This window comes from Lithobates pipiens, unplaced genomic scaffold (assembly GCF_037356315.1).
Source record: "Lithobates pipiens isolate NorthernLeopardFrog02 unplaced genomic scaffold, aLitPip1_a1.2 Scaffold_18, whole genome shotgun sequence".
Lineage (NCBI taxonomy): Eukaryota > Metazoa > Chordata > Amphibia > Anura > Ranidae > Lithobates > Lithobates pipiens.
The window spans coordinates 106343177-106356942 of record NW_027507758.1 but is presented as its reverse complement, the minus strand read 5'-3'; the positions used below and the strand labels follow the sequence as shown (position 1 = coordinate 106356942).

General features: G+C 46.7%; 1 protein-coding gene across 1 annotated transcript in view; it reads right to left on the bottom strand.

Annotated features, from left to right (window-relative positions):
- The window catches only part of VPS54 (VPS54 subunit of GARP complex), a 141389-nt gene extending 128250 nt beyond the window's left edge, over positions 1 to 13139 (bottom strand). Inside the window, exon 1 of the mRNA XM_077485975.1 lies at positions 12992 to 13139. The gene's annotated coding sequence lies outside the window, so the exon portion shown is untranslated. The remainder of the gene's footprint in view (positions 1 to 12991) is intronic.
- Between the last annotated feature and the right edge of the window lie 627 nt (positions 13140 to 13766).

The window sequence follows — 13766 nt, the reverse complement described above, 5'->3', positions numbered from 1 at the left end:
AGATCGTCCGCTAGTGGCTATGATTTTTGGCACAGTGCCAAAAATGTAGAGCAACCGAGCATATGCATAGCAGGGTGAGACAGTGTATTACTGGATTTTAACAGTACAGACAGTTATGTTTTACATAGCTATACCTGCAAATGGGGCCAGCATAAAGTCATCTAGCAGGACTTAAAGTGTTTGTTACCCCAAAACCTCATATTCCTGATATGCACCTGTTGTACCAGGACATTGTATGAGAAAGTATCCTCTTCTCTTTGTATTGCTTCCTTTGTGTGAAATCCCTGGTGTTGCTGCCAGTCCCTCTGCTTTCCTATTAAAAACTGACCACACTAAGTAGGAGAGCACACTGAGGTCAATTCTCTAGCTATTCTGGGAACTCAGTGGACTCTCCTCCAATGATCAGACCTGTTCTGACACGTCCCCACTGCACAGCCATTCACTGGGAAGTTCAGTGTGCTGCTGCTTCTGCTCCTCCTCCCCCCAGCTCTTATGCAGCTGAGAACAGAGGGAATGTGAACACTTACAAAAAAAAAAAGAAAAGAATGTATTTTTTTTAGATCTAAATATAAAAATGTTTTGCCTTTCATTTCTATTTTAAACTGAATGGGTTGTTTTACAAGGTGGTCGTTTACAATCACTTTAATTTTTTGACTAAAGTTCCACATATTCCTTCAATATGGTTTTTATAGTAGATGGTCAGAGCACCATGACCTTTACAACAAAAGAGAGCGAGCAGTAAACTTTTCCATTCAAATAAACCACCCAAGCTAACCTAAGGCCTAATTCATGCCTAAGTGTTTTGTAGTTTGAAGCTGCAAACTGCTCACCGTTGTTTTAAATGGTTCACACCTGAGCTGCGTTTTTCTGGCGCGCCGCATGCTCTAGAGACCATCATTCTGCCACACAGGGACTGGGCTGGCTGCTGTAAGCTGAGCTGTGCATGTACAGCTCAGTTCACATGCCAGGGGATGCGGCGAACAGACAGGTGTACTTTGTTGTAGAAGAGAAATGGCGTGCCTTTTCTGCAATAAAGAAAAAAAAAAAGCAGCCAGCTGAACTTTAGTTTCACTTTATGTTATGTAAGTTGCAAGGTGGGGCCTCCATGGATGGGACTTGTTTTTCCAGCACATCCCGCAATTGCTTGACTGGATTGAGATCTGCAGAATCTGAACACCTCAAACTCCATATGTCCCTTAAACCATTCTTGAATTCATCAGACCAGGGCACCTTCTTCTGCTGCTCCTTGGTCCAGGTCTGATGATCACTGTATACAGGATATATAGATGTGGATACATGCACATCTTTTACAAGAACAATTTGCTACAAAGGTAATTTAACCACTTGCCGCACGCCCTATAACAAATAGACGGTGGCAAAGTGGTTGCATAATCCTGACCGGACGTCATATGACGTGATCAGGATTATAAGCCGATGCGCGCCCCTGGGGGCGCGCATCACGGCGATCGTGGTTGCGGGGTGTCAGTCTGACACCCGGCAACTACGATCTCGGTAAAGAGTCTCCGACGGAGACTCTTTACCACGTGATCAGCCGTGTCCAATCACGGCTGATCACAGTGTAAATAGGAAAAGCCGGTGATCGGCTTTTCCTCACTCGCGTCTGTCAGACGCGAGTAGAGGAGAGCCGATCGGCTGCTCCTCTGACAGGGGGGGGTCTGTGCTGATCGATTATCAGCACAGCCCCCCCGAGGATGCCCACACTGGACCACCAGGGACGCCACCAGACCACCAGGGATGCCCAGGACAAGGTGTGCCCCCCTAGACAACCAGGGATTACAGTCAGTGCCACAATGGATGCCAATCAGTGCCCATAATGGATGCCAATCAGTGCCCACAATGGGCATCACTGATTGGCATGCATTATTGATTGGCACTGATTGGCATCCAATAGTACAATATATTATAATACAATGCAGTCTATCAGTTCCCATCTGTGCTGCCTATCAGTGCCCATCCATGCCCACCTGTGCCGCCTACCCATGCCCACCTGTGCCACCTTTTCTCCCCTCCTTTATTTGATACATTTGCTAGCAGTTTTTAAAAGACCTTTTTTCTGACACTTTTTAAATAGCATTTTTTTTTCCCCCTCTTTCTTCCTACCAAATTAGGGGAGGGGTTAATTGTTCACAGGTGTATAAAGGTAGTTATACAAACTCCCCCTTGAGCTTGCTCCCTGATTGTGGCTTGCATGTAGATTTTCTGAACACAAGTGGATTTTTTTGAACTAAAGTGGAGAGTTAATAACCAGGAGTTGAAAACAGGAGTTAAGACAGGAGTCTCTAACCTCTATCCTCCCCTCCATTTTAAAGATCCCACTGCAAGGGGCAACCAGACAGCTTTCCAGAAATGTCAGGCTGACAGCAAGCCAGATTCACCGGAACCAGAGTGTTTAAAGGGGACAACCGCAGCCAGGTAAGCTCGCACCTCCACTCCCCCCCCCCCCCCCCCCCCCCAGTGATTGTTCCAGGGACTCCGTCCGACCGCCTACGGGGGTCAGGAAGGAATTTTTGCCCACTGGTGCATTTGGCTGCTACTGTCAGGGGGTTTTTCGCCTTCCTCTGGAACAACCATGGGTTAGCATACCCCTACCTCCGGCCTCCTTTCCATTTTTACGCTATCCTAGGACGACTATTCCAGATCACAGCCAGACTTCTTTTCTAAGCGGAGACCTCCACCTTAAGTAAAGGCAACTGGAACAGCCAGCAACCGAATACAACAACTCCTTCCGCATCCATATAGGCATCCCCTGATCAACTTGCGCGCTAATAGCCTCAAGCACGGCGGCAAGTCTGATACCTAGCCCCACCTCAGGATCAATACCCTGATCAGGATCATCATCTTAGGCCCATAGTACCATCAACAGCATCCACAAACCATGTGCTACTTCAAATACTCAGCTGAAGTTCTGCACAGACTAAGGAACATCAACACCACATTGCCATCTTCCATACAAAAAATACTTCAAAGAGAACAACTATTAAAAACCGGACGACAAGCAGCTCCCAACCACAGGAAGACATCTACTCGACCACTACAATTAGATTGCGCCTTGATTAACGCCAGGTCTGCAGTCAAACATAGACTGGAAGTACACGACTTCATCATCGAGAACAATGTAGACTGCCTCTTCATCACCGAAAGCTGGTTAACCTCTGACTGCAACACCATCCTCACCGAATTGGTGCCGGAAAACTACAGGATCCTAACCGAACACCGGATAGGGAAAAAAGGAGGAGGCCTAGCAGTGATCTTTAAAGGTCACCTGGATCTCACTAAACCATCATCTCAGAACCCAGTGTCTTTTATGGAAACCCTGACGCTACATTTTCAAACAACACCCCATGACACCACTCATATTCTACTGTGCTACAGACCACCGGGACCAAAGTCCAATCTTCTTTCACCCCTCACGGAATCCTTTGCAATACACACCCTAAAATTCAAAAATTTCCTGGCACTCGGAGATTTCAACCTTTGGGCAAACGAGCCTAAAGACCCCATCGCAACTGCCTGCATCAATCAACTAGAAGAACTGGGTCTACAGCAACTGATAAAGACTCCCACGCATGGGTCAGGACACACCCTGGACCTCATTTTCAAACAGAACATCGACGTCAACATACTCGACAACATAACTCTGCCATGGACGGATCACCACGCCATCAAATTCAAAATCACTACCAACATGACCAACGCAAAACGGAAACCTGTAACAACGCACTGGACCAGATCGCATAAAAAACTGTACTCCGAAGCCTTCAAAACCACTCTGTCCAAAAAAATATCTACAATAACCTTAAACCACTCTACGGAGGAAACACTCAACTCCCTGAACAAGGCATTACTGCAATCAGCAGACTCGGTAGCACCAAAACGCAGGGCTCTCAACAGGAAGAAAAATGCTGGATGGTTTAATAGCTCCCTCTCCGTACTAAAGCAAGAACGCAGAAGAGCGGAAAGAACATGGAGAAGAAATCCCACCGAGGAAAACCTATTTAACTACAAAGGTCTGACAGAGAATCATCGGAAAGCAATCTTCAAAGCCAAAAAGGACCACTTCTCATATACAATCTCAACGGCCGCAAACCAACCACAGGAACTGTTTAAACTGGTTAATCAATCAATGAATCCGGTGTGCCTAGAACCCCCAGAAAGCGAATCCCAGGATTACTGTGACAAACTGTCGGATTTTTTCATCGATAAAGTCAAAACCATCAGGGAAACAATTTGTCAGAAGAAAACATCCAACCTCAGCCAGCAAATACATAAAGAGGATGTCCGCACCAACATACCGCAACCGCCAAAATTTTCACTATCCCCAATTACCGTAGACACCGCAAAAAACATCATTAATAAACTGCGTGACAGTACCTCACCTATTGACATCATCCCCACAAAACTACTGAAAGAATGCTCCGACATCGTGGCTCCAACCATAACCCACCTCATAAACCGATCATTCCACGAAGGGATTGTTCCCAGCATCCTCAAACAAGGCATCGTCAAACCTCTACTCAAGAAACCAAACCTGGACCCTCAGGATCCAAACAACCGTAGGCCGATTACAAGCCTCAACACCATTTCTAAGATCATGGAGAAAGCTGTAGTACATCAGCTACAACTTCACCTGGATACTCACAAACTCCTGGACCCGCTGCAATCAGGCTTCCGCCCGGGTCATGGAACAGAAACGGCTCTCCTCAAGATTTGGGATGACGCCCTCGAAGCAGCAGATGATGGAGAGCCGTGTCTCCTCGTACTGCTAGACCTAAGTGCAGCGTTTGATACAGTAGATCACAATACTCTACTCGTCCGCCTCACAGAAGTAGCCGGAGTCCAAGACATAGATCTCCAATGGTTCGCGTCCTTCCTAGGAAATCGGTCACAGACAGTGAAACTAGGAAAATTCCTGTCCAAAACTCGGGCAGTCACCTTCGGAGTCCCTCAAGGCTCTCCGTTGTCACCCGTTCTCTTCAACATTTACATTCGCCCACTCCTTCAAATCATCAGATGCTCAGATCTCTGCTTCCACTCTTACGCTGACGACACGCAACTTTATTTCCGGATCAATGGAAAAAAAGATCACCAACAACAACTTGAAAACTGCCTCAAATCAATAGAGGACTGGATGACCACCAACTCCCTCCAGCTGAACCAATCAAAGACAGAGCTTCTTATCTTACACCCAAATCATAAGCCCGCAACCAAAACCTCCTGGTCTCCACCAACCGTCTTTGGGCAGACTATCTCCCCAAAGACCAAAGCGAAGAGTCTCGGGGTTATTTTAGACGCACAAATGTCAATGGATGCGCAAATAGGATCTGTAGTCAGTCGATCTCACCATCTGCTGCGAATGCTTCGCAGACTCATCCCTTTTATCCCAAAGAATGACAAAGCAGTGGTAGTTGGAACAATCATTAATTCACGACTGGACTACGCAAACTCGCTTTACATAGGATTACCACAATATCAACTTGCGCGATTACAACTGATCCAAAACACGGCGGCAAGGCTGATAACAGGAAAAAAACCCTGGGAATCCATTTCTCCTTCACTGAGGAGCTTACATTGGCTAACCGTAAAAAATCGGATCACGTTCAAGACCCTTTGCCTCACCCACAAATGCGTGCATAGAGAAGCTCCGCAATACCTAATGGAGAAAATAAATCATTACACACCAAACCGCAGTCTTCGATCAGCCAACAAAAACCTCCTCCTCGTGCCCAAAGCCCGGTATAAATCCAAGGGTGATCGGAGATTCGCTGTCCAAGGGCCTCGGCTATGGAATGCTCTACCAATCAACATCCGCCTGGAAGAAAATCACCTGGCTTTTAGGAAAAAACTCAAGACCTTCCTCTTTTAGCAGATGATCAAAGCTCGCCACAGCGCCTAGAGGCGATTCAGTTCGCATTGTGCGCTATATAAGTATTTCATTCATTCATTCATTCACCTATCCATGCCCATCTGTGCCAGCTATCAGTGCCAATTTGTGCCACCTATCAGTGCCCATCCGTGTCGCCCATCAGTGCCACCCATCAGTGCCGCCTATCAGTGCCACATATCGGTGTCCATCAATGCCACCTCATCAGTGCCACTTCATTGGTGCCACCTCATCAGTGCCGCCTTATCATTGCCCATCAGTGTAACCCCATCAGTGCCCATCAGTGAAGGAGAAAACGTACTTATTTGCAAAGTTTTGAAACTGAAACCAAAAAAAAAAATTTTTTCAAAATTTTCGGTATTTTTTTATTTGTTTAGCAAAAAATAAAAACCGCAGAGGTGATCAAATACCACCAAAAGAAAGCTCTATTTGTGGGGAAAAAATGATAAAAATTTCATTTGGGTACAGTGTAGCATGACCGCACAATTGTCATTCAAAGTGCGACAGCGCTGAAAGCTCAAAATTGGTCTGGGCAGGAAGGTGTTTAAGTGCCTGGTATTGAAGTGGTTAATTAAAATTAAGGTTTGTGTTGCAAAAATGCTGTCGATCTTATGCCTGACCTGTCAGTTCAGAGAGCGCTTCTTTAAAAACCTTGAGCAAAGCCACATGATACCAGATGAAGAAACACGTGCCTCTAGGAGAAGCAGAAGCTGCTGTGCAAACATGGCTTTCTTATTACCACAGTTTAAAGTGTTACTAAACCCACAACATTAAAATCAGTCTGTATATGCAGTAAAGAATGCTTGTTCTACTCACTGTGGAACCTAAGGGGTTAATCCTACGCATTGTGTAAAAAGGCTGTTTGATCCAGTCTTTCTTGATTCTCCCTTCTTCCACTGTCCCCAATCCAACTCCTAATAAGACAGAGCATTTGCAGTCACGCTGCACATGCTCAGTTTGGTGTGTATTGCTAGAGATTTTTTTGTTTTGTTTTTTTCTTGGAAGGGTGCATGTTATCAGCATGGGGCCAATCAGCGCAGTCCAGATAGAGCGTCAAGGGTCCTGCAGCCTTATAGGATAGTAGAATGAAAACTCCTCCTACAAGCTTTAACCAGACACTGATAGATGTCACAAGACTGCTATATATACCACTGATGAGAAAAGGTATTTAGCAGCTTATATTTACTAAAATAATTGGATTGCCGTGTACTGTGGGAGACCAGATATAGTGAATGCACGGTCCTGGGTTTAGTAACACTTTAAAGTTGAACTTCAGGAAGATAAAAGGTACACCTTAATGCAGCTCTGTCATGTCAAAATGATATCAATAAATGTAATTATTTTAACGTAAAAGTCCAGGCAAAAGCTAACTAACTCTAAACTTGCTCTCTGCCACATTCTAAACCTAATCTATCTAACCCTGTAAAGCAAAAATCGCTGTACTTGTCTATTCTGCAGCCAATCTCGTCCAATTTCCAGCATGAGCTGTCAGTGATGGCTTCAGTGAGGAGGCGTGTGCAGGAGAAGCAACCAGCAATGGAAGCCCCATAGTAAGTCTATAGGTGACGCCGCTTCCCATCCATTTCACAGCCATTGTTGGTCCTCTCCTGCACACAGCTTCTGCCGCTGGAAAAAGGATTGGCTGCAGAATAGGAAAGTATAGCAATTTTTGCTTTACAGGGTTAGAAAGATTAGGTTTAGAATGTGGCAGAGAGCAGGTTTAAGCTGGGTTCACACCTATGCAAATTGGATGTGGGTTTTCTACATGTGGGATGGCTGCAGAGAAGCCAACCCTGAGATATGTGAACCACAGAAACAATGTGCATCTTTGGCTCCATTTCAGGGCAAGATTTGGCCCCGATTCGTCCCTGAAGCAGAGAACGGGGACGCACAGCATTCCTATGCAATCTGCAGCCGGTTCCAAGTGTGAACCATGCCTTAGCTTTAGTTCATTTTTGCTTGGACTTAGACTTTAAGTGCTAAAGTCACCATATATGAGGTCAATCCTAAACACTTTCAATTTGCATGCAATCAGGCAGGCCCCAGCACTACATAGTTGAAAGTAAATCCAAAGAAAATCAAACAACACAAGTTGTATAGTGTGTATCCAGCTTTACCGTCTACTGCATGGATCCTCAAACTACAGCCCTCCAGCTGTTGCGGAACTACACATCCCATGAAGCATTGTAAAACTCTACTAGGTATGATGGGAATTGTAGTTCCTGAACAACTGGAGGGCCATAGTTTGAAGACCCCTGGTCTACTGCATATCAGAGCCAATTAGGTGTTTTGGCAGTGCGAGCTAATAAGAGGAGAGAGGTAGAGGGATGAGCTTGTCAATGTGCTGCTTCTCCTTTCATCTTTCCTCTGTCAGGCAGGACTGTACGGACAGATTTACCAGTCATCTGGCAGGTAAAACAGCTCTCATGTACAATATGTATGTCATCTTTGCATTTAGCAGTTTGTCCGAAGTTTAGCTTTAACCACCTCGCGCCCGCCCTATAGCCGAATGACGGCCGTAGAGCAGGCGTGTTCGTCCGGGCGGTCGTCCCTGGACGCCCTGATGTTTACTTCCGCAATGCGCGCCGCCGCGGGCGCGCATCGCGGAAGTTCTGTGTTCGCCGTGTCCCCCGGGGACAGGCAAACACAGATCGCTGTAAACGGCCAATCACAGCGGCCGTTTACAGCGTGATCGGCGTGTCCAATGGGAGATGATCTCATATGTAAACATATGAGATCATCTCTCAGCGCCGCTCTCCCTCCTCGCACAGACAGTGTGAGAGGGGAGAGATGAAGGGCTGCAGCGGCAGCCGTTCTGCCTCTAGTAAAAAAAAAAAAAAAGTGCCATCCGCCCCCAGTGCCATCCACCCCCAGTGCCATCCACCCCAGTGCTACCTGCCCCCAGTGCCATCCACCCCAGTGCCACCTGCCGTCAGTGCCACCTGCCGTCAGTGCCACCTGCCGTCAGTGCCACCTGCCGTCAGTGCCACCTGCCGTCAGTGCCACATAGTGCCATCTGTCATCAGTACCACATATTAGTGCCATCTGTCATCAGTACCACATATTAGTGCCATCTGTCATCAGTGCCACGTATCAGTGCCATTTGTCATCAGTGCCACCTGTAAGTGTCACGTGCCATCTGTTGTCAGTGTCACGTGTCATCAATGCCACTTATCAGTGCCATCTGTCATCAGTGTCACGCGTCATCGGTGCCATGTATTAGTGCCATCTGTCATCAGTGCCACGTATTAGTGCCACGTGTCTTCAGTGCCACATATTAGTGCCACGTGTCTTCAGTGCCACATATTAGTGCCACGTGTCTTCAGTGCCACATATTAGTGCCACGTGTCTTCAGTGCCACATATTAGTGCCACGTGTCTTCAGTGCCACATATTAGTGCCACGTGTCTTCAGTGCCACATATTAGTGCCACGTGTCTTCAGTGCCACATATTAGTGCCACGTGTCTTCAGTGCCACATATTAGTGCCACGTGTCTTCAGTGCCACATATTAGTGCCACGTGTCATCAGTGCCACATATTAGTGCCATCTGTCATCAGTGCCACATATTAGTGCCATCTGTCATCAGTGCCACATATTAGTGCCATCTGTCATCAGTGCCACATATTAGTGCCATCTGTCATCAGTGCCACATATTAGTGCCATCTGTCATCAGTGCCACGTATAAGTGTCATCATTGCCACGTATCAGTGCCATCTGTCATCAGTTTCACGTGTCATTGTCCTGGTGCTTCAAAAGTGTAATAAATAGTCAACAAGTTAGATGTGTAATTTATGTTCCTAGAACACATGATGGCGCTACCTGCATGTTGGGCCTCTCTATGTGGCCAGGCTGTGAAAAAGTCCCACACATGTGGTATTGTAATACTCAGGAGGAGTAGCAGAATTTTTGGGGGGGGGTGTCATTTGTGGTATACACATGCCACGTGAGAGAAATAACCTATTACAATGACAATTTTGTGGAGAAAAAAAAATGAAAAATCTTAATTTTGCAAAGAATTGTGGGAAAAAAATGACAACATCAAAAAGCTCCCTATGCCTCTTACTAAATACCTTGGAATGTCTACTTTCCAAAAAGGGGTCATTTGGGGGGTATTTGTACTTTGCTGACTTGTTCGGGTCACAAGAAGAGAGATAGGCCACCAGTACATCAGATGTGATCAATTTTGTGCGATTTGCACCACAGCTTGTAGACTCTCTAACTTTCACAAAGACCAAATAATATCCACTAATTTGGGTTATTTTTACCAAAGATATGTAGCAGTATAAATTGTGGCCAAAATTTATGAAGAAAAATTAATAATTTGCATAATTCTGTCACAGAAACAAAGAAATATGCGTTTTTTTTCAAAATTTTTGGTCTTTTTTCATTTATAGCGCAAAAAATAAAAACCCCAGAGGTGATCAAATACCACCAAAAGAAAGCTCTATTTGTTGGAAAAAAAGGACAAAAAATTCATTTGGGTACAGTGTTGCATGACTGAGTAATTGTCATTCAAATTGTGAGAGCACCGAAAGCTGAAAATTGGTCTGGGCAGGAAGGGTGTTTAAGTGCCCAGTAAGCAAGTGGTTAAAGTGGATGTAAATTCCACTTATTTTTTTTAAATGTTTAGGACATATTCACAAGCAATGCTGCCAGTGACGTCACCGGCGCATGCGCTCTGAAGGGACAGCATACCCATGCTGTACCTACAGAGCTTCTATCCTGAAGTAAAGGGCTCCCGCATGCATACACGGTAATGACGTCACCACGGCCCCGGCCAGCCATACAGGCAGAGCCTGTGAACCCTGAAGGAAGACTAGGCGAAGATGGAAACACTTGGGAGCTGCTTTACAGGTTAGTGTGTCATAAAGTGCTAGTATGCAGTGTATACTAGTACATTATGACTTAAAGCGGGAGTCCGCCGGGAGTTCCGCCGTTTTTTTTTTTTTAAAAGCCAGCAGCTACAAATACTGCAGCTGCTGACTTTTAAAATAAGGACACTTACCCGCCCAGCGCGCCCGCGATGTCGGCTCTCGATCGTCTCTCGGGTGCTGCCGCCGCCATCTTGGGTATGGGAATCAGGAAGTGGAGCCTTTCGGCTTCATTTCCCGGTTCCCTACTGCGCATGCGCGAGTCGCGCTGCACAATAAGGATGGTCCCGCTGCCTCTGGGATCTGTGTGTTTCCCAGCAGGCAGCGGGGGACTTTTGGAAAGGGGCGTAGATCTACGCCCCTTTCCGCAGATAGCTATGCCGGAAGTGGGTGCAGATACCTGTACTGTACAGGTACTTGCACCCCCCTCCCCCCTGAAAGGTGCCAATTGTGGCGCCGGAGGGGGGGAGGATTCCAATGAGCGGAAGGTCCATTTTAGGGTGGACCTCCGCTTTAAAGCTGTTGTATAGACTTTTTTATAACTTTTACCTACAGGCAAGCATATAATAAGGCTTACCTGTAGGTAAAAAAAATATCTCCTAAACCTATATGGTTTAGGAAATATTCCCGATCGCTGACTGCAGTGGCGCATGTGTCCAGGGGATTCCCGGCTAAAAGTCCGGCAGATGCCAGACCCTGCCGGAAAGAAATTTCCCACGGGCATGTGCGGGAGTGACGATATCAGGGCTCCGGCCACTTACAGCGCCAGAGCCGCGATACCTGGAAGACACGCTGAGGGAACATCTCAGCTCCCTCTGCGTGGATCGGGCGAGATGTGGGGGCCCCGTTCTAAGGTAATTATTTCATAATGAGCTAGTATGCATTATGACTTTTCCCTTGCAGGTCAGGAAAAAAAAACGTCAGCGGGTTTACTCCCGCTTTAACCCTACAGGTGGGCCACTTTATTATTATTTTGGTGGCAATTTATTACCACTTTTAACGTGTTACTAAAAGTTAACTTTTTTGTTAAAATAACAAACATATTATAATTACCTGCTCTGCGCAATAGTATTGCACACAGTGGCCCTGACAGCACTGTCTGCCCTCAACAAATGCTGGTTCTCCAGCAAGGACCATTCAACAGTTGACAGGGCTACACACGTACCCAAGTTTGTCTGGTTCCTGCTGACCTGGCTGAATGTCGATACCTGTATAACCAATTTTAGAATTCCCCCACACAGGGAACCTTCATAGAGCAACATTGTTCATCTGGGGGGGGAGGGGAGTGTTAGATGGACTTGCAGGTTGCACTAACAAATTGAAGTCAAACTCCAGATCACATTTTATGAGAGGTTACAAGAGGGGACAAAGGTTTTACATAAACAAAATCTGATCGTTGTGTGCATCCCTGTCAGTAGTAAATGGTTTGTCTCATCCCTGTAACTGCCACATCTGCAGGACAGCTTGTCCTGTTGAAAAACAACAGACTTACTGGCCATATCACCAGGTGAAAATAAAAGAAAGTCTAAAAAGAAAACGAATGCATTAACCACATCGAAGAACTGATAAGTTGCAAAATAATAAAAGGTTTGCGTTTGGGGTTTAAATGCTTTAAGACGTCATGGAAGAAATATAGTATGCACACTTTCTGAGCACAAATTGTCATCTTTTATGGCAAAGCCCATATGCATGCCCATATGAATGCTCTCCCCGCAGAATGGTACCGAGGACGTGGGGCACATGCCGCTATCATTTTTTTTAACCAACATGTTGTAGCTCCAAGATATCCCCCTCATGTATGACAGGTCAGGAGCAGCATTGTCCCTATCCCCTGAACACTGATGGATTGGAGCCCCCTCAATGGACATAATAAGAGCATCACCTGGCGAAGCCTGCTGACCTGAGCCCCATAGTGATCAGCATGGCTTCTCTCTGGATGGACTCTGGGATAATATTAATGAAAGGACACATGTACACAGCTGGCCAGGGCAGACACAGAGCCTCCCCTTACTAACACTGGAAGACAGACGTATACAAGGCTTCACCCCACTGGAGACACCTAGGACGTGTCACTATTCACAGCTGTGTAGGCCTCAGTGCAAGCCAGGGACTCTCCCAGGAAAGTGTCCGTCCTACCTCCTCCCGGCCAGCCCTGATACCCCAGCAGTTCCCGGCCTCTCAGAACGGAGATTCCCACCCCTTTCCCTCCCCAAGTACCTGCAATCACAGACGGCAGCGCTTCGCCTCTCGTCTAGCAACAGCAGCATCTCCCACTGCGGCCAGAGCCCCGAGCCCCGGCACCACGGCCCGGCATGCACCGCGCCAGGCACCGGGGGAGGAGAGAGGCTGACAGAGAAACTGGAGAGAGCCGGAGGAGGCAGGAAGAGGCTGAGGAGAATGGCTGAGCTCCGTCACTGGGGCCTGGCTATCTCAGACTCTGCTCATGTACACAACCATTCCTCCTCACAAAGTGTCCCTGTCATAGCAATGTACTAAACTATTATTCCCCAAATATCAAGAATAAAAGTGTCCCTGTCACAACACTATGAGCTCTTTCACACTAGGGCATCAGCGATAAAGCGGTGCTATTTTTAGCGCCACTCTACCGTTGTTTTATCGGCACTATTCGGCCGCTAGCGGGGCGGTTTTCACCCCCCCCGCTAACGGCCGAAAGGGGGTTAAATCCGCCTGCAAAACACTGCTGCAGCTGCGTTTTGCCAGCACTATAGCAGCGCTGCCCCATTGATTTCAATGGGGAGGAGCGGTGAGTTCACCACTCCAAAGAAGCTACTGGCAGGACTTTTTTGATGCCCTGCCAGCGTACCGCTCCAGTGTGGAAACCCTCGGGCTTTCACACTGGAGTGAATGGAGCCACTTTTTTCAGGCGCTATTTTTAGTGCCTCCAGTGTGAAAGGGGTCTCAGAGCAAAGTACTAAACCAGGGGTGTTCAAACTTTTTTCAGAGGGGGCCAGATTTGATGAAGTGAACATGC